The sequence below is a fragment of the Bidens hawaiensis genome, unplaced genomic scaffold, assembly GCF_021521415.1.
Source record: "Bidens hawaiensis isolate Kalapana, Puna unplaced genomic scaffold, B.hawaiensis_p1.1 tig00003241_1, whole genome shotgun sequence".
In the NCBI taxonomy this organism is placed as follows: Eukaryota; Viridiplantae; Streptophyta; class Magnoliopsida; order Asterales; family Asteraceae; genus Bidens; species Bidens hawaiensis.
In genome coordinates this window covers 28,978-51,447 of record NW_027491177.1, presented here as the reverse complement: position 1 = coordinate 51,447, position 22,470 = coordinate 28,978, and the positions used below count along the sequence as shown (strand labels likewise).

General features: G+C 33.1%; 1 pseudogene across 1 annotated transcript; it reads left to right on the top strand.

Moving 5' to 3' along the window:
* The first annotated feature begins 1,863 nt into the window (after nucleotides 1–1,863).
* LOC143622645 (uncharacterized protein At4g14342 pseudogene) lies at nucleotides 1,864–2,821 on the top strand (annotated as a pseudogene). Its single transcript, XR_013151757.1, has 3 exons — nucleotides 1,864–1,961; nucleotides 2,068–2,191; nucleotides 2,366–2,821. The product of XR_013151757.1 is annotated as an uncharacterized protein At4g14342 pseudogene (transcript).
* The last annotated feature ends 19,649 nt before the right edge of the window (nucleotides 2,822–22,470 follow it).

Here is a 22,470-nt window from a genome sequence, read left to right as displayed (position 1 = left end):
ATAGAAATAAATAGAAATAAGGACGTTTGATCAATGACCCGTGGGCTTTCTCCTCTATGAATGAAGATGAGCAGGGGAGTCAATGACCCATCAGCGATCAAATGGCTGTTTAACAAAGAAAAAGAAAAAAAAACTACTATTTGTTAGGAGTTTATAGAAAAAAGGTAAACAGAAAACATAAAAAATAAAACTAATATGGTTATGCTTCATCAATCTAAAGGGGTGTTTGGTCTAGTTTTTTTAACAAAGCTTATAGCTTTTTTAGCTTTTTTTACAAAATAAGCTTAATTTAGTGTTTGGTTTACCTTTTTAAGCTTATGCTTATAAGCTTATATAAGCTCATTTAGAGAAGCTTATATGAAGATAGTTTTTTAGCTTATTTGAAGAAAATTATTTGTTTAAAATTGTATGTTACTCATTTTCTCTCAAATGGTGATGGATTAATAATTATTGAAGCAACTTATTGCTCTCACAAATTAAAGAATGATGAATTTAACAACTTACTAAAACACATAATTAACTTGTAAGATATAAGCTAATCTAAACACTTAAAAATAACTTATTAAATAATAGAAAATAAGATATAAACTAATTTAAAATATAACCATAAGCCAAAATAAAAAAACTAGGCCAAACAAAACCACCCCCCCCAAACAAAAAAAATTCCAATAATATTAATCATTTAATCCTTATCACCGGCTGATCAGCTCATTTCTCCGGCGGCTACTACAGATTTGTTTGGCTGTTGCAGGTTTATGTTAGTTAATCTCTACCTATAATATTACTCTCTTTATTACTTGTCAATATATTCCTCAATTTTCAATTTTGTAACTTCTGGAACATGAAGTTATAGAAGCAAATAACATATTTAATTTCGTGTTTAGACGTAATTACTGAAACCCTAAAAATAAAAAATCGTGTTGTTAAACCCTGATTTGTGAATTACTGTAAAGAACCCCTAGAAATTGAGTATCAATTTGCAATCTGTTGTCCGATATTAACTAGAAGTGAACAGTAGGTTGGCTGGTAATCGATTGGTTTTGATATTAATTCTAAAGTTTTGTTACAAATTTTATTACAGCTATTGGCGGATATAATAATCTGAACTTATATCAACCGGGTTAATATGCAGGTAAGCATGGTTAATACTTGATATTCATACTTGTTTATCTGAAGCTATTATTATTGTTATTGTGATTGGAAGATAACTACAGGTTAGGTTACAGAAAGCCTTAACTAAGTTATAGTTGAACAAACTAATAAGTAATATGTCACCACTCAATGTTGTATAACTCGCTAGTCACTAGCTACTAGTCGGCCGGTGATTAATAGGATTGAAATTTTATATGTTAATTTTCAAAATTTTATATATTTACATAATTTTAATATAATTATTAAAAATTCAAAATAGGTATAATTTTTCAAAAACTTCAAAGATTTTGATCTAATTTGACCAGTTATGAGTTATGACAAATTTTGACCAATGTTGAACGATTTGGGTGGGATGTGTCATGTGACGGGGCTACCTATTTGTTAGCCCAATTAAGTGAAATTAAATCTATAGCATACAGATTAGTGATTAATCACCTGCTAATCGATGACTAATCGCGGTTTTTACAACACTGTCACCAGTTAATGTTATACATAAATGTGTGATCTTAATACTACTTAGAAAACTTCATTCATCAAACGACACAAGTAATAAACTCTTGTTAACTGTGATCTCTATCTTGAGTTTTTGTTTTAAATCTCTTTGTTTGGGTTTCCTTATATTGCATATGACTGATACAATGTAATATTTGTCTGTGTTTCCATTTATTTTGATAATTTCTTAGCATAGATTAATCAAAATAATGTTTTTGTTGCATTGTTGGCAGGCTTGACAGGTTTAATATCAACTCCCAACTTGAGCATTTGCAAGCTAAGTATGTTGGAACAGGACATGCAGACATGAGCAGATTGTAAGTTGTTTGCTTATCTTTTGTATAAATATTATACAATTTTGAGTTTTAGATTTACTGATTTTCTTTTTGAAAGTAAACCCGTTTTTTCTTTTTTTTCTTGAAGTGAATGGGCGGTTAATATCCAGCGAGACAGCTATGCTTCATATGTTGGTCATTATCCAATGCTCGCTTATTTTGCAATAGCGGAGAATGAATCGATTGGGAGAGAACGCTACAATTTTATGCAGGTGTTTTTCATGTTCAACTCTTTTATTATTCTTTCATCTTTCAAAATAGGATCAATTAGATGAATATGATATGGATTATGTATCGATTTTATTCGACCTTTTAAATAATATATGTTTCCTGTTTCTTGAGATTATTTGCAGGTGGTTTAATTTAGTTTTTTTTTTGTTTCGCAGAAAATGTTGTTGCCGTGTGGACTTCCACCAGAGAGAGAAGAAGACTAAGGGCATCAAGTTTTACATATTTGGAGATTTAAGCTATGTTTAGTGAATGCATTATTTCCTAAATGTGAGGATAATTAACATCTCTAAATCTCTATGATATTGATGTTTGTGATATTGAAGTATGTGATCTAAATTATCTTATGCATTTTGTTAGAATATACACTAAAAATGCTTTGTTTAGGCACATGTTAACTGTTGAGATTGAACCAGTCCTAATTTCATTTTCCACATTTTTCCTGCTTCTGCACATTACCTTCGGGACAACTTGATGGGTACATAATTAGGCATCGTTTTGGTTATAACATGTTCATATCTGGCTTACTTGGCACCATTAAACGTGCAAAATGCATTTTTGATGGTACAAAGCAACATGATTTGGTGACATGAATGAGTTTGGGTTGTACTTCATATGCTGCATTTTTGATGGTACAAAGCAACATGATTTGGTGACATGAATGAGTTTGGGTTGTACTTCATATGCTTATCTAATCATTTATGAGTGAAATAAGTAGCTTAAAGTTGCAAATTCATTCTAAAAGTAATAAGCAGTTCCGAACATCCTCTTACGTGTGTGTGGATTGCTACACAGAAATCGAATTGTTTGAAAGATTGTTGGTCTAAGTATTGTTATAAGAAACCTCAAAAGGTGACACATTTCATCATGGGGAATATCTCATAGAATAGTAACCATCTTTCAAAAGTGTTCCAATTAGGTCACTCATGCATATTTTTCTCAAATCAGGTCACTAAATCTTCAAATCGAGTCTCACCGATTTTTTTGTTTGTTAAGAAAGAAATGGAGGATAAGATGTGGGGGTCGGAATTTGCAATATATGTAGTTATATTTTTAAAAAGTTAAAAAAACGTTAATTATATTAAAATTCAAAAATAAAAAATAAAATTCACGTCGCCACTCAACGTCAACATAAAAAAAAGATAAAAATATTTCCGCTTGTATTAAATCTAACAACAATATATAAAGAATTTATATTTTACCTTAAAGTTCATCATCAGACTCCAAATTGTATGGAAAATCTTCATAATCACTTTCATAGTTACAACATTGTTCTAACCATTTGACCTTCAAACTCACTTCCGCTTTCAAATCGAGATGTGCAACTTCTTTTCTTGCATTAGATAACTTCAACAGGTCAAGCTCTCTCAACATGATCAAATCATCACATAACAATAGTTGTTTAGGCTTAAAATTCTTATACTGTCCATTCTCAAACCTGATAACAACCTTGTTTTAATAAGGGTAAAAAAACCACTCCCTTACATGTTCATAAGGTATAGCCCGTGTTACACATGGGTGGAAAACATGTCAACACACATAATAAATTTAAACAACAAACTCAAGCAACATAATACTTGTTCAAACTTTCGAACCAAAACGTTAACCATTTACATTGTCTAGATCTTAAAAGTTAAAAGTTACAATAAGTTAATGTACATTGAACAACCAAAAAACAGCAACAAAAGACATAAACATGTTCTTTCATATTAAACCACCATCAACTTCTTCAAACATTTTCCCAAAAGAAACTCATTTTGCTTTACCACCTGAAAATATAATAAAACAATAGAATCCAAATTAAATATACCATAATAACATATTTAATAATGAGTAACATTTAAACATTAATAAAGTTGTTTTTATTAAAACAAAATAACATACAACAACAAACAAAGTAAAATGACAACATTAAACATATTTCTAACTTAAACCATTAAACAAAAAGATATATCAATAAAAACATTTTTTGGCCGTCATTTTATACCTAACAAATTTGATACTCTTTTAAAACAACCCGTTTTGAAATATTTTTAAAATAGTTACAAAATATAAAAAAATTGGAATTAGTCAACTTCAAAAAATTATGAAATATTTTTTTTAACCAATCTTGCAACAAACTTTTAAATCACTGAAATTAATATATTGTTAAACTTGGAAAACTTAAATACGTTTTACAATAAATGAATTTTCAAATAACTTTTGAAAGATTAACAAATTTAATGTTGACTTTGAAAATAATTAAAGGTGAAAAAATATGACACAAAATCAATGAAAACAAAATATAAACGTTTATGAAATAAATTATCAAATATTTTTAATGTCTTTGAAAACATTTTGAAGACTTAGACTATCAAATTGTTTGGCTGTTATAATTAGAAGATTTATATTATTTTTAAAAAACTTTTTAGTTAAAATGGATAAAAATATAATAAGTGTTTATTATACATTAGTTAAAATGGATAAAATTATAATCACTAAATTATATTTCTGGTGTGGAATCTCATAATCAATTAAATCTAATATAAACAATAACAATAAGAAATTAATATGTGATTAACTTAATTTTTGAAAAACAAAGTGAAATGTATATTAATAATTCATTGAAAAAATTACATGGTTGCAGCAAAAATATTGAAATTTGGATGTAGTTATGATGGAATATCAATGAGGAATACGATATCGAATGGTAAACTTAATTTATGTTTAAATTTGGTCTTCCATATAAAGATTGAAATAATTTGAAACATCTTGATTCATGGGAATAATAATATTAATAAATTATGAAAAGTTGTCATGTTTAATAATATTAATTAAATCATATATGCCGAATAATATTTATAAATAATGATAAAACGGTTATATAATTTATGATATATCAAGTATTAGTTATTAGAAATTATGTCAATTTAAATATTCTGTTATAAAATTACGCGGTTATTATTTTAGTATTAATTTATAATTAATATTCACGTAAATTAAAGTAAGATTACATTACAATTATGACAGGTATTTTTAGTTTAACAATCAGTTTTTTAAATATTAAAATGATAACTTATTCTAGTTTATTAAATAAGTTAAATATGCGGTAAGTTAAACACACATAATTAAAAATATATATAAGTTGAAAAGGTAAATTTTTTTTATGAAAACTATACACAATTAAAACAAATTAAATTATCATTAAGGTACAAATATAATAATATTAAAAAGATTAAAATCAATATTAACACCAAATAAATTTGTAACATCTAAACTTGGTTAAAAAATTTGTAATGCCAGTTAATTTAGACATAATATTTAAAACATGAATAATGACCAGAAGTTTATACCTAATATATTTTGGTGATGACTAAAACAACATCATTTTTATAGTAACGAATAGTTTATTGCTCTCAAAAAATTATATATATATATATATATATATATAGAGAGAGAGAGAGAGAGAGAGAGAGAGAGAGAGAATTGCAAAAGTTAATGCCAAATCACAAATATTAAAATCAAATCGGTTCTAATTTTACTAATATGACTAATTAATTTAGAAGTAATTACAAAAATGAAAATCAAATCGATTAATTTAAAAACTTCAAAAACTTATAGAAAAATTTTGAAATGAGTTTAAAATTATGGAGTGTATTAAAACCTTTAAAACTTTGTTGAAAGATTGGTGAAATTGCAAATTTAAAAGGAGTTTAATATGTTAATTAAATTTTGGAGTTAATATATTAATAAATACAAAGCAGATCATTTTGTAAATTATGAAAATACGGTTGTTAATAATACAATCAAAGTTTAAATGTTTAAAATTTATTTTTGTAAAGTTAAATATTAATATAAAAGGTATTAACATAATTAAAAATAGTAGTAAGAAAGTACTATAAATATGTAAATGTTAATTAATATTTAAAACGATTTACCTTAATGAATGATAAAAAACGATTTAATATAAATAGTCAAATAGTAAATGAGGTGGCAAAATGTAGTTAATTTTTTCAGTTGGTTTCTTTATAAAATAAGAAAAGTCAAATTATACAAAATGTAATAATAGAATAATTAAACTATATAGATTACAATATATATGTAAATGTAATTTTTTTTTAAAAACTTATTTTTAGAAATTTTCGAAAAACTATTTAAGTTGGAAAGTTAATTAAGTTGTTAATTCGTTATTTAAACAAATAAGGATAGTCAAACTCAATAAATTATATTAATGGGATACTTAAATATGTAATTTATGTATACTAAGGCACGCCGGAAAAAAATATACATCAAGGTATCTCCGATGACATCAATATATTATTTTATCTACAAATAATGAATATAATTAAATATTCAAAAAAGAAATATACATCAATATAAAAAAATACATCTTATAAAGTAATGCTCAATCCATGAATATTATCTTCTATCAGTCGGGACATTAACCTGAAATTATAAAGTAGAATATTAATGTTGATATTATGGAAAAATTGATATTTAATTTATAACCGAAAAAATTAAATGCCTTACCGGAAAAAAACAATATAATGATAATAACCATGGTATCTCAGATTTAGATTTAGAAGGTAAATAAAATATTCCGTAAATCAATCGGGTAAACAACCTGAAATAATAAAGTTTTGTTATAACATTGATATTATGATAGATTAGAATTATAATTTATAACCGGATAATTTAAATGTGTCTTAACGGAAAAACGAAATAATGATATTGTCCAGGGAAGAAGCTGATTTTTTATTTAGAACCTAGAAGAACAACATGTAAAACAAAAAAAATAGGAAAAATATAAAATTCCAAAAAATTTAAATGTGCCTTTTAGTCCTCAATTCCTAGCACATTTAGTCTCGGGCCAATCTCGTGCATACACGAAAAAAACCTACAGAAAATCAAACACGATAGAGGTTAACAAAATAAAATGCAAAGTGGATCCCACAACATGTCAACATATTATGTATGTCATATAGTGATTGAACAACAGGTTATTCTTATAAGTTTATAAACATGGAAATTGTTATAGATGTAATTAAATAGTAACCGTAACATATGTGTAAATCAAAGCAATATAAAAGTCAACATTGAATTGCAATTTTGGCAACGATTTTTTATTTTAGAAATCGGTTGGCAATAGTAAAGTCAATATTATTGTAATTTTGGTATTGATTTATGTTTAAACACAGGTTGTTAAAATTTTATGTCTTGCACCATCTTTATTTTGTTAGAATTTTGAATTTAAAAGAAGTTTAAATATGTTAATTAAATTGTATTAAAACCATTAATCTAATTTATTGAGTTTGACTATCCTTATTAGTTTTTTAAACAAATAAGGATAGTCAAACTCAATAAATTGTATTAATGAGATACTTAAATTGATAATTTAAATGTGTCTTACCAGAAAAATGAAATAATAAACGTGATTTTTATTTAGAACCTAGAAGAAAAACATGCAAAACAAAAAATAGGAAAGAAAAAATATAAAAATTCAAATAAATATAAAACAATCATTGTTATAGGTATAACACATAACCGGAAAAACTTATCGGAAAAACGTAAATACGTCCACATATTAGCTTCATCGCCGTTTTTGATTTACAACCTAAACTGATTTTAATAAAATCAGTTAACAATGAAAATAAAGATAAAAATGTTAGAGGAAACAATAATCGGAATAAAATATAAAGTTGCCGGAAATACATGTATCAACAATCGGAAGTTTATTATAAAATATAAACTTACCGGAAAACGATTAATACAAATCTAGATCTAGATTAGCCGGAATATATGAGAGGAAAGAAAAATATATAACTTCAAATAAATATAAAACAACCATTGATTTAAGTATAACACATAAGCGGAAAAACTAAACGGAAAACTTACCGGAAAAACTTGCCGGAAAAACGTAAATACCTCAACATATTAACTTCATCGCCGTTTTTTATTACAACCTAAACTGATTTTAATAAAATCATTTAGCAATGAAAATAAAGATAAGAAGATTAGATGAAACAATAACCGGAAGAAAATATAATGTTGCCAGAAATACATATATCAACAATCGGATGCTTATTATAAAATATAAACTTACCGGAAAATGATTAATACAAATCTGGATCTAGAGTAGCCGGAATATATGAGAGGGTGAAAGGAGATCCGGCTAATAGAGAAAGAGAGAAAAATATAATAGAGAAAGAGAGAAAAATATGTTTAGGGTGAAAAATTATGAATAGTTAAGGTTTAAATATAGGGTGATTTGGTGAAGATAACACGTGGCAGCATAATAGACAATCTGACAATGAAAAGTTGCTGACTGGATGCATATGTGGACAGCCTAGAATAATGTCATGTGGACAAAGTGTATTGCTTTAATAGTATTTAAAGATATGTTCAAATGATATAAAGATATAATATGGTAGAATAAATTACATATTACACAATACGGAAATAAAAAGTTATTGAACATTCATAAATCTCTAAATATTTTTTTTGTATACAATATTTGTAATTTTAACCTAAATATCAAAATTAGTAGTTTTGTTTTGTTTTTTATTTCAACTTTAGATAATGAAACACATCACTTACCATGCGTTAAAACAGGTTGTCTAAAAAACAAATCAATCCATCTATTGATTGACTTTAGCTTTTATTAATCTTCAATGCAAAACAAACATAAAGTTAAAATTTCTTTATTTGAAATTAATTATTTTATTTGAATCAACGTGAAAATTTGTTACTTATAAAAGCTTAATATTAATAACTAATACAACATATTTATATAAAATAAAAAATATATCTATGTTTGTATTTAATTTTTAAATTAAAAAATAATTATTAATAAGAGAAAATAATTGATTACGAAGGAAAAAAAGTTAAATATAAAACTATTAATAAAAAGGGAAATGTATTTAATAAGAGAGAGATGTGGGAAAATTTTGCAATAAATTATCTTATGTGATGTCATGTGGCATTAAGAACCTTTATTTATTATATAGTATATATATATATATATATATATATATATAATTAATTAACAAGTAGAGTGTGCCTAATAAGTATAGAAAGAGATTTTGACCGTTGGATAAAATGTTTTAATGGTCAAGATGGAAAGTTGATATAATTCATGGTGCGTTATATTTTGGTTAGTTATTTTTTAGTAGAGAAGGACAAAGAGATAAATTCAAAATCATATCTTGTTATTCTTGTAATACATAACTTTCCACCCTTGGGAGTTATACGCCATGTGACGCCCAGTCCAAGTTATGATTTTTTGCAAAAAGAAGGTGTGGCCATAACTTTCCACCCCTAGGAGTTATGCGCCATGTGGCGCACAGTCACTATTTATTTTTTTATGTGTTTTTTAAAATAATAATTCATTAAATAATTAAATATAATATTAAAAAACTACATTAAAGTTAAACAAATACATTAAATTTAAAAATAAAAACTACATTAAATTAAAAAAATACAATAATAATATAAGACTAAATGTTGTATTTTTCAAAAAATTTCGCATGCCCAATTGCTTTTAGAGATTGGACTCTCGGGTCGTGTTCGGATAACTCTTTTGTTAAAACCTCGATGCTCTGGTCCAATTCATTCCTTTTGAGTACCTCGACGGTGTCCAAATTTACTTGAAGACGTTGAGCTCCAAGTTCTTGTATACATTTGAGTCGAATGTTCATTTCTTTTAAATGACTTTCCATTTCGACATTCAAATCCGTTGTCGATGACGACGCGACCCATTTCCCCCTTCCCTTGCTTTTTCTACCCCCCCCCCCTGTTCGAGGGATCTTGGCAACATCCGTATAGGGATTCCCGTCTTCATTATCGCTTAAGTTGAAGTTTCGAGCGTCGGAACTTGGCATTTCTGGATCAACCGAAGACGATGTATTAGACCTTTTGTTAGGCCTAACACTTTCGGTGTCGACCTCCATAACCGGGGCCCATTTAGAGTGAAACATCAAGTATTTTTTCCATCAACCAAAGTAATTGAAGCTCCCCACGTTCCGTTAATACTCCGTCAACGCCCTTTCCATGATTTCCGCGTCTGAGACACCGCTACGCCACGTTCGAGTCATCCGAGAGTGAACCGCATGGTAAGCCGTGCATTTGGTGTTTATATTGGTCCATTTCGAGATTACCGAATCTTTTTTCCCGGCACGAGTCCCCTCCAAGTTCTTGGAACAAATCTTTAATTTTGTTCCAAAATACGCCTGATGATTGATAGTTCGCTAAAAAAAATAAAAATATTACAAGTTCAATGTTTGTTCTAAGAAATTTAAACAAATGGTATATATTTTTTTTAAACTTACCGCACAGGGGGATCTTCCGATATCGCGCACCAAGCATGAGCAACTAGTTCACACTCGTCGGTACTCCACGGTATAGTGGTCTTTTTAGCCCGAGTTGTGGTTCCGGGTTGATTTGTGTATCCGGCACCGTCTCGTCCTCGGGTTGGGAACCCGAACCGGCCATCGTGTTTGTGGTTGGGTTTTGGAAACTGGGCACCGTATTTGGGTTGGGGCTCCGGAACTTAGATATTGCATGTACGCGACCATATGCGCTTCTAACGGATACGGGGATTCAGGGATAGGTACTGTTGGCATTGGGACGGTAGATGGGTTCGGTTGTGGATTATTCGGGTCGAGATTGTTTGCGTTTCCTTGTCGGGCATATTGACCGAAACCGAGAACTTGGTTGTTAAACGAAAACATTTTGGTTGTTGTTCTTGAATATATATGTGAGTGTTTTATAGAGAAGTAGTAGAAGTGTGTAAAAAATTTGAGGTTTGGGTTTGTTTTTATAGTAATTTTGTGTTAATATTTAAAAAAGGTTTTTTTTGTTAATTCTAACGGCTATTTTTTAATGGTAAAATTTTTGAAGTTTGTGCCACATACCGCGTTATGTATAAAACGCTTAAAAAACCCCAAAACGCCCGGGGGGTGTGCCCCGACGTTATCCTCCATAACGCAGCACATAACGTGCCAGTACGGTTGGTATAACCAAAATCAAAAGAGACCAACAAAATACTCTTTCCAAAATCATCGACTAAACAAAAATAAAAAATCAACGGTGTGTTTAATTATTGATTTTTTGTTTTGATTCTTGTTATATAAATGATGGTGTTTTTTAATGGATGTTTACTTACAAGTTTACAACAAGTTTTAATATTCATATATAAACAAATACACAATAACATGTTAACACGTCACTTTAAATACGAGCAGAAACACTATAACGTTGCACATGAACAGCAAAACACAATAACAACTTAACACATCACTTTTTATCCGGTGTGTTTAGTTCTACAATGACATAAAAGAATATCAATAATGGAGAAAAAAAAAACAAAAATTAAACTTGAAATTGTCTCCTGCCATGGTTGATCCACACATTATAACAATTGGTTTCTAAACTTCCTAATTAGCTATGACAAATTAGAATAAAATATTGGACGTTAATTTCTCCACCCATGCTAATTGGATCAATTAACCATCCTAATATAGCAAAAATCCTCCATCATCTTCGAAATATATAAGGCCCCGTTCCCGGTGTAACATTCGTCAATTTTCGGACCCGAAAACCCGACTCGTTTTAAAATTTTTATTTATTTATTTATTTATTTATTTATGTAATATTATTATTACCCGGACTATCGTTGTTCGTCATTAATTTATTAATCATTTTGATAGTTAATTATTACCCGACACTCGTTTTCTTGATTATTGATATACGTCTATTTATACATCTCGAATCCCTTGTAAAGTTATGTTTATTTAATGTTTTAAGTTCGTTTAAGTTCGAGTTTTGTAATCTTTTATTATTTAAGGTTTTGAGTCAAGTTTTATCTATTTATTATGTTTTATATCTTTTGGTGTCTTGAATGTTAAGCTTTAATTCTTTCTATCATATCATGTGAAGGCTAAGTTCGTGCTTATGTTAGTTTTGTTTGTCAAATGGTTACGTGATTGCTTCACTAATGTTTAGTTATGTTTTCATATATATGGTGGCTTGGAGAAGCAATGGAAGCAAGTTCTAGAACTTTCTAATAATTTTTTCGAGATCAAAGGAGCTAATTATCAAGATTTGGCAAAGAATTAACAAGAATTAACAACAAAATCCGGAAGCTACCCCAAAGGGGCGCCACGCCGCGCTAAGGCAGAAGGCAATATGCCTTCGCGGGGCGCATAGGCCTTCTGGTCAGCCATCTGTGCAAGTCCAAGCCCGTTACTTGCTTATATAAACATCTCTTGCAAACCTAGCCGAGTTAGACACTATTTGAGCTGATTTTCCAAGGGTTTGTGAAGGTTTTGAGGCTAGGAATCAAGGAGGATCATCAAGCTTTCATCCGGGTGTTCAAGGATCAATCGCAAAGGGTTTTATCGCTCTAATTTTTGTTCCTTGTTCATTATTTATCATGTCTTTCCTCTTTGTTTTTAATACTTGTTTAGGATTGTTTTCAATAATGATTCTAGGCTAGACTTCATGTCTACCTAGGTTTGATGAACATGTGTTGACTTGATTCTTGCTTTGGACTAATGTTTTGATTATGGTTTCGTTATTTTAATAGTAAAAGACGTGATTTTGCTTTCATGATGCATATGAATGTTTATTACCTTGATTGATTGTTAAGTATAGCTTCACATAGATCTTATATCTCTTGATTGTGTTCTTTAGATTTAGGGTTTATGTTTAATCATTACTTGGTGTTTTGATTATTGTGATTGAATGGGCCCATTAGATCATAGAAGCTAGTAGATAGTTGGTTAGGGTTTTGAATGTTCTGCTTGTAACATCCTACTTTCGGTTATAATAATAAAATAAATTCCGTCTATTTTATAGTGGGTCGATATCGGTTTAGATAACTAGAATATGAGTTGGGCTAGTGTTGGGGTAAATGGGTATGGGTTATGGACTTGGGTATGAAAGAAAGAAGGAAAGACCATGGGCTAAGCCCATGATCCATAAATATATAAACCTTTAATACCCAATTTTCATTCATTTACACATATTCCTTACACCTCTCAAGCACACACTTAAGCTCTCTCTTTCTCTAGCCTCTCTCTAGCCGAAATATAGAAGAAGAAACAGATCCCGACCCAAGGTATGATAGTATTTTGTTGTATGAGTTTAAAACCGTTAGTTATGGTCACGAAACGACGAGCCGACACCGTTAAACCGTTTAAGTCATGAGATCCGGGTGGAATCGGGTATAAACCGAACCTATGATGAGATTAGGGGTCACCCTAGCTCAGATCTGGATCGAACGGGACAAAAAACGGTGAAAAACGAGTTAAAACTCGTTTTTCCGACGTGTTCGCGGTTTTCCGGCGGCTTTCCGGCAAAGGCGGTGCCGGAATAGTGGTACGAGGATAAGGAATGTCATGGAATGTTGTGACATTCCCTGACCAAACCCTAGTTCGCTACGGGGATTTAACGAATTAAAGGTGATTCGCTAGCTGGTTCGTCTATGGGAACATAACAAACTAGCTACAGTTCGTGTTCAATTCGTAAAATTGATTCGTTGAGGAAAGAATAAAGAACCGGCCTTAGTTCGCGTCCAGATTCGTTAAGGAAAAGATAACGAATTAACCCCCAATTCGTTATAGTCATTCGTTAGGGAAACAACGAATTAGAAGGTCCAATTCGTTACCTGGACTGATTCGCTATGTGGACCGGTTTGTTATGGACTGATTCGTTATAGGATCCAGTTCGCTTAATAACCAGTTCGTTAAAGGGTTCAATTCGATGCATGGATCAGTTCTTTAAGATAACACAATTCGTTAAGAACCAAGTAACGAACCAGAAGTTTGATAGAATGACAGAACAGTCCCTGGACTTAGAAAAGAATGATTTAATTACAAAGAAGCCCTTGGATTTTAAGTAGCAAATTATTTAATGATTCAAAATCCTAATGAAAAATGTGTTAAGACAGCCAGGGGCTCTGCCCCTTGGACCCCGATAGGGGCTGCCGCCCCTAGAACCCTGCTGCCAGTGGCGCTGCTCCCGGACCCCGTTCATTGAGTGTAATAATTAAACTAGAAAAACGATATGTGTAGTGATAGTCTATTAATACGTATAATTATTATACAGTTAGTCGTGCACTGCTCAAGAGGGGAATAACCGTAAACGGTGAACGAAACCGCATTGAGGTGAGTTTCTAGCCCCACTTCCTTGTTATGTTTTCGGGGCTGTGTGCATACTTGATGTGATAGTTAATACACTTACCTTAAGTGGTAAGTGTATGCCTTGTATGATTTATGTATGATGATTGCTTGACGATGCGTGAACGATCCTCGGATATTGCATGTACCGTTAGGTGGTAGCTAAAGACGTGATTGCTATGTATGATGTAAGATAAGATGCATGTATGAATATTTATGATGTATGCATAATGTACGTATGATATGTTAATGGTACGTGAACGCTCTTCGGAGATTACACATATTGTCAGGAAAAGTATTTAAGGACATGTATAGTATGAAGCTATGGAAGAAAGGGTACCGGACCCTAATAATATCCCAGGATGAAGGGTGACCGGACCCTAATAATATCCGAGGATGAAGGGTGACTGGACCCTAATAATATCCGAGGATGGAGGGTACCGGGCCCTAATAATATCCGAGGTATGTAGGGTGAAACGCCCTTTATAATGAATGGTTAGATATGAATGTGTATGGACGAATGCTGATCTTGATATGTATGTAATGCGTACCTTCGGGCACGTATATGTGTATGAAAAGTAAGTTATGTGATTAACTAGAACTCACTCAGTGTAGCTGACTTTTAGTATGCACACAGGCAAATAGGTTGAGGCAGCTCGCGTGACTGAAGACACATGTCATGGAATCGAAGATACTGGCATCTCGAAGAAATGTTGTGATGTTTTAAAGACTATGTTTTGTTTTAATTGTCTACGAATGTTTTATAAGATATGATTTGATGGTTATGTAAAATGTTATGGTTGAAGTTTTATTATTCCGCGAAAGTTTTTATTAACTCTGATATTTAGAACTGCGTTTATGAGTAAATCCAACGCTAAAGTGGGGCTACCGGTAACGGGGCCTTTCACTGCTAAATTCCAATAGCTGTGAGGTGAGGAGTTGTTCATGTGTCTTGGTCAATTGCATGCTAGGATAGTGGTGACAATATTCTTGCTTATTGTGTTGATCCATGTTCATGATGTCATGTTAGCTTATCAAGTTATCTAGGGTTTAGTGTTTCGTAAGATTGCTTGCTTTATATACTATTAATTAACCCTATTTGATAACTTTGCGGAAATCAATTCAACTGATTGCTTAATAATCTAATAATTGTTCTTTGGGATTTCATTTGATTCAGTCAAAGGTCCTTTAGGATTTGTTAGATGAATACGTTTAGAAATCAGTTTCCATAATCATGTTATTTGTCCATTGCTTGATGACTGTTGATTCATGGGATTCTTACCTAGGTAGATTCCTTCTCTGATTGGTTTCGATCTTGTGTTTAATTTCTTATTTCTTGTTTACTTGTTTATTTAATTTCTTAGTTTAAAATTAGTTTAAAAACCCCGTTAAAACATTAATAATAAATAGTCGTGTCGTAAGTCGAGTCTAATTAGTTAATTAACGTAATTTATAGAGTCCTGTGGGTTCGATATTCCGGACTTACTTAGCTTTAGTACAATTGACCGGTTCACTTGCCGGTGTTTTGTTTAGTTGAGTCTTAAGTCTAGTTTTTTATTACTTGTTTAGTTTAGTTAATATTTAATTGACTGTTTCCACCACATCAAGTTTTTGGCGCCGTTGTCGGGGACTCTTGGCAATTGCGTTATTTGCGTTAATTAGACTTATTTGCTATATACGTGCTATTTGTTTTATTTTCTTTTGAGTCGTAGGAGTTCAATTAAATTATAGTTTAATTTAGTTTTAGTTTTTATTTTTAGTCTACTCACTTAGTCCGTTGCGTCCTTAAGGTTTATGCCACATCTTCGTTCGCAAGGACCACCGTCAGAAGCTACTTCTTCACGAAAATCGTCACCGCACAGTTCACCACCAGAAAGTCCGAGAAGTCAACCAGACATTCAAATTGCCGATGACAGAACAATTGCTGCTCAAGCCTTCGATGGCTTAACCGGAAACCAGTCATGCATCGTCGTTCCCGCAATCAACAATCCCAACTCGTGGCAGATTCCGTCATACGTCATGAACAACATCGTTCAAACTAATCAGTTCACGGGGCATGATGACGAGGATGCACTGGCTCACATTAACCGACTTTACCGCATTCTTAAAACTTTTAATTTGCAAGGTGCTACTGAAGATGCCATTTTCTTACATCTGTTTCCGTTTTCACTTGCAGGGAAAGCAGCTACTTGGCTTGACACACAGCCACCTGGCACGTTCACCACTTGGGAAGCACTACGTTCTGCATTTATCAAGAGATACTTCCCACCGGCTAAAGCGGCTATTCTTCGCGATCAGATTCACTCGTTTCACATGGAGCCGGGGGAGCAATATTTTCATGCTTGGGAGCGTTTTCAGAACTTGCTAGCTCGTTGCTCATAGAATGGTCTCACACCATGGGCTCTCGTGGAGAAATTTTACAATGGGTTGAACTACGAAACCCAGGTTCGGTTCGACACGGCTGCGGGAGGAAGTCTACTGGCTAGGAAGAATGTCTCCGAATGTAACGAGATGTTTGAGAGCTTCGCTCAATCGGACCTTGCCAAAGAGCCAAATCGCGGGAATTCCACTCCCGTCAGCAGTACATTGATGGTCGGTTATTTTGTATATGCTTTAGTTCGTTTATTATTTAGTTTTAACTGTTTATTCTAGAACTATCGATGCTTCATACGTGTGTTATTGGATTTCAGGTCACAGGCGTTAAAGTACTCAATATGGACCTGTTGTGACACGAAATGAAGACCCGGGATGTCCAGCACGCAAAACGAGGAAAAGAATGAAGTTTGCTGTTCCAGAGTCCCATCGCGGTACGCGATGGGTTTGATGAAGTCCCCATCGCGTACCGCAATGGGTGATAAATTAATTATTGACTTTGGTCAATCGCGGTACGCTATGGGCCATAGAAGACCCCGTCGCGTACCGCGACGGGACTGCAGACGGGATTTTGAGTTTATAACTTGTTTTTCATCAACATGAAACCCTAACTTCGTTTTTGACGACCAAGAGGCGATTCCAGCAGTTTATATAGGCGATTTCCACCATCCTAGCTCGTGTGAAGATCATACATATGATCCATATCATCTATATTGAAGATTCGATTATGTTTAGGCTTGGCTAATCGCCTAGAATCGCACCCGGGATGTATAGTTTGTAACTCTTTATAGTTTTTCTCTTGTGGTTAAGAATACTTATGTTTTGATTATTGTTGATTGATATATGATTATTGATGTTTAGTATTTCTGCGTGTTCGGTCGGTTTAGGTTTACGTTGGTCTGAACGATCTGTTTCCAGTTGCTAAATAATTAGTCATATAACTGTTTGGTTAGATTGAATACAATAAAACGTACAATTACCCTTAACTGAGTCACACTGGCAAAGACCGTTTGATAACCAGTGCCGTGTGTAAAGTAATTGTTGACGTCTAAGGTTTTGCCTGGTTGATCAGTTTTCAGTTATCGTTGATAATCAATTTGTTAGGTTACATGAAATACTGTTTGGTTGCTTACTTGAATTCCCGGGTGTGATTTGCTTTGTTAACTGTTTATAACTCGCTTGTTCGTTTGTTGCTTAGTTCTCTTAATTTAAACTATTGCTTGTGTGATCAGCACTAAAACCAGTACTTCATAATATTGAATCTGTTACACGAATAGCATTGACCACATACTCCTTGTGATACGATACCCTACTTGGTTTAACTATTTAGAATAATTAGGTTTTTGATTGACTCAAACGACGGCCATCATACATCCTAATCTGCTCGAGGGGTACACCAGGTTAATCTGGATACGAGTGTGGCTGCTGCTTTGGAATCACTGACTAGAGAGGTTAAGGAACTGAAGGCCAAGGTGGATAGGTGTGAGTTTTTTAGGGGTGGACATGGTAAGTTGGAGTGCCCGGTGATGAATCAACAGGTCGATTTTGTTGCTGGTCAGACTAGGTTTCCCAACAATTACAATAACAATAATCAGAATTGGAACACTTACAAGAACCCGAATCAGAATAATGCTAATTGGCGTCCGTCGGGTGCACCACCCGGATTTCAAAATTCTTATGCTCCAGGACAAGGTCAGTATTATTATAATAATTACACCGATGGTACTAATGTTCAAAATAATGTGCAGGATTCGAACGGTGGACTTGGGCGTTTGGAAGAGACGATGAAGCTAATCTTGGAGAGAGATCAAGTTACACAGAAAAAGTTGGCCGAACACGATTTGCTCTTCAAGAATCAACAATCTTCTATTCTCGATATTCAAAGGACTGTTGGTGATATTGCTCGTCGTTTAGAAGAAAGGCCCCCAGGTCAGTTTTCGGGTATCCCTCAAACTAATGCGGCTGCTAAATTGAACACCATCTCCACTCGTAGTGGTAGGGTTTTTGGTCCGGAGGTAGTTAGTAGAGAAATTAGGGAAGATAAGGACGATGAGTTGATAGATGAGGAGATAGAGATAGAAAGTAATATCCCAAAATTTCGATCCAAATTTGACAACTTAGGAAAGTTGAGGGATCAAAAATAATCTCAAGATAAGTAATGGAAAAATATTAAATAAGGAATTATAAGAAAAATAAGGAAATAAAAATATTTCCTAAGTTAAGTATTCTTATATGAAGGAAAATAAGAAAACTCCATCCCACATTGGAAAATGTAAGAAAGTGAAATCATTCTAACAAGGTATAAATAAGGAAGATGGAATCCATCCCACATGGAAAGTGGTAAAGAAATGGAAGCTCTTTATAAGAGATAGAATTTCCATAGTTATATTCTTTTATGAATATCATGCACCAAGTGGTCCTAGTGGAGGGTGCGTAGCACCCGACGCGCACGCGCACGGGCTCGGGCGAGGACGAGGACGATGGCGATGGCGAAGGCGATGGCGATGGCGACGGCGAAGGGCGTTGGGCCAAATGTGGCTTTGATAACGCACTTTGCACTTCGCACGCTCGCATCGCCGGAGCCGCTTTGAGAGCCGCCTTAGTATTTTTGGACTACGAGAGTTAGACCAGATATGACAAGTTACTAAAGTACAGGGATTGAAAATAAAAAATAATTTCCAGAGACCCATCGCGCTACGCGATGAGTCCAAGAAGACGGTCATCGCGTACCGCGATGGGCCATGATGACTCAGACACGTGTCACACTCTGGTGACACATGGCAGCACGACATGACACGTGGCAGAACGTGTCAGACCACGTGGCGACATGTGGCAGACGTGTCAAGCCACGTGGCGACACGTGGCTTGATCTCAGAAATGTACCCGTCGCGGTACGCGACGATGTTGAAAAAGGGGACCCATCGCGTACAGCGATGGGATCTAAAAACAGCTATAAAAAGAGGGGGTCACGGCTCATTTACACACACACTCCCACACCCTCTCTACCTCGATTTGCGTGCCGAACACCGTTTTGCGTGCCACCAACCCGACAATCATTACCTCGTAATCCGTGCCAAATACCCGGTGTTTTCCTCGAAGTGAGTGCCACACAAAAGTAACCCGACATCCGCCTCAAAGAACGTGCACGACCCGGCGATGACTACACATTACCTCGATTTGCGTGCCAAGGAAGGTGGATCAAGAACGTCTCGATAAACGTGCGTATAGATTAGAAGTGCTGCCCGTATAAACTTAGGAATATTTAACTCCGAATACCCGTGCGAGGTAAGGGGTTATGCCGAAGTTGTTATTTTATTGTTATAAATGGCTTAGACCATAATCGGGGGTATAGCCCGAACCTTGATTACGATTAAGAATAATATAACTTTTCTTAAGCAAAAGTTATAGTTAAAATAATATTTCTTTAATATTAAGAAATATAATATTCAAAGAGTATAGTTAAATAATGTTTCTTCTTGAAGAAGAAACTCAGTATAGACGTTTCTTCCTGAAGAAGAAACGTAGCATATAATTGGTAAATAAAGAAAGGGACTAAAGGTCCAAATGTTTTAAATGAACAAATGATTTTATCATGGTTAAAGCTATACGAAATAGACTAAAGGTCTAAAGCTAGATCGCTGATCTAGTTATTTATACAAAATGTTATTCTCGTACTATAGGTTCGGAAAACAGGAATCAGTAACAAAACAAGAAGAAGAATCAGAAAACAGGAATCAGTAAAAGAAACTGATTATAAACAGACAAGGTGAATACGCCCCAAACCTTTTATATTGATTCAGAATGTTTGCATGGGATTTACGAATCCTTAAAACTTTGTGTACAATAATAAGAAACGGACACTCTGATTAAGAGTATACATGTGTCTGGATCCATTCATACATGGTGACTCGGCATTTCCCCGAGGCCATGCGTATCATCAACATGCCTCTGAAGGTCTACGGGACTGTTCAGAGAAATGATATTGTGTATATAATTAATTGTACATGGTACTTAGGGTAATTTGATCCCAATGTAGTTGGGCGCCTAATGAATAGTCACAAAGGTATTATTGTTGGTTTCACAAAGGTATTGAAAAAACTTTGAGAGTCAGCGTTATTCACCAGCTTTGTGCTGACGTATTTTCCCACCCATGTTACAGGGAAACAAGAAAGGTTAGAACAGACAAGCAAGACGGAATAGAAGATTGGATTTATAGTCATTAGATGCTATCTGATGGCTCAGATATTTTATTTGAAAATATTAAAAGAGTTATGTTTTAAAAAGAAATGTATTTGAATTATTAAGCGGGTATTTAAACCCGAGATTTTAATAAGTTTTCAATATAAATATTTTAAAGACTTCCGCTATAAACCGCAACTCTGATTTATTTACAAAACAGGTACCAACTTGTGGTCACACGCCTAGGCCCTAAGATGGGGGTGTGACAGGTTGGTATCAGAGCCATCAATCTTAGCGAATTAGGTATTTAATTACACCTAGGCTTTGATTAAGGATAAGTATTAAAAACTTATTATATTGATTTGGATTCAAGCGACATAGATACTTAGTTGAAAAGTATCTAGAAATCATTCAAAACTAAATACGGATAAGATATAACAAATAAGATAGGAACGTCTACCTATCCCTAAAAATAAACCTCGCTCAGATGTCCGATCGTCAATCTAGCGAATAATCCGTTAAGCTTCGATCTGGTAAAGGAAAAGGATTTATGGGAACGTCTTTTCTCCCAATTCCTACATCTAGCGATGAAAGTACATGTCATACAAAAATGGAGGAAGATTCAGATTCCTTTGATTCTGACATTCCGCTAGCTCAAATAAATTCCCAATCATAACACATATGGAGCAGGATCAAGTAGATCCAAGAAACCAATGACGCCAAAGGAAGAAGTAATGACTTATCCGGAAGAATATCCTCGGGAATATTTTAATATTCCGGCAACTCAAGATTCTTACGTTGTTCGCACTCAAAAGGAAGAAACAATGGAAGAAATGGAGGTGGAAGAAAAAGAAAAGGAGACTATCAAGAAAGATAGCAAGATTAAGAAATTAGTCATTCGATGGAAGAAATAGAACCATAGTAGAGAATATAATTTTAACAAAAATAATATACACTCTTGTAACTATAATAAGATAAATAAAAGATATGTTTTGAATTTTTCGAATATTGGACTTATATTTTTAAAATTTTATTGTAGTATGTCAAGAGAAGAAAGTGCAAACTCCCACAACAGTCCTCCTAAGAAAACTGTGAATGAAGAAAACGTTAAGAATAAAGATAGGGATAATGAAATTCCCGCCCAATATAAAGAAGAAATTCAAAAGATGATTAAGGAAGCTATGAAATAATTTTCCACGAATCAAAGTCAACCAAAATCTAACAAGAGGAGTCAAAGTAAATCTGTTCCTTCAAGAAAGGAGGAAGCTTATGATAGCTTTACATCTGATAATCAATTAAAGAATAAGAAACGAAAGAAACTCAAAATCGGTGGATGTTCGTTAAAAAACTTCAAGTATTATGGACCAAAGGAGTTTCACGGAGATAAAGGAGCCATCACAACCATGAGGTGGCTTGAGGAGATGGAAACAATAGTGATAACAAGTAAGTGTACTGATGAAGAGAAGATTCAGTATTCCGCCTTAATGTTTAAAGAAGAGGCGCATGAGTGGTGGAATGCTCTGTTGATGAGCAAAGGGAGAGAAGTGATGTAT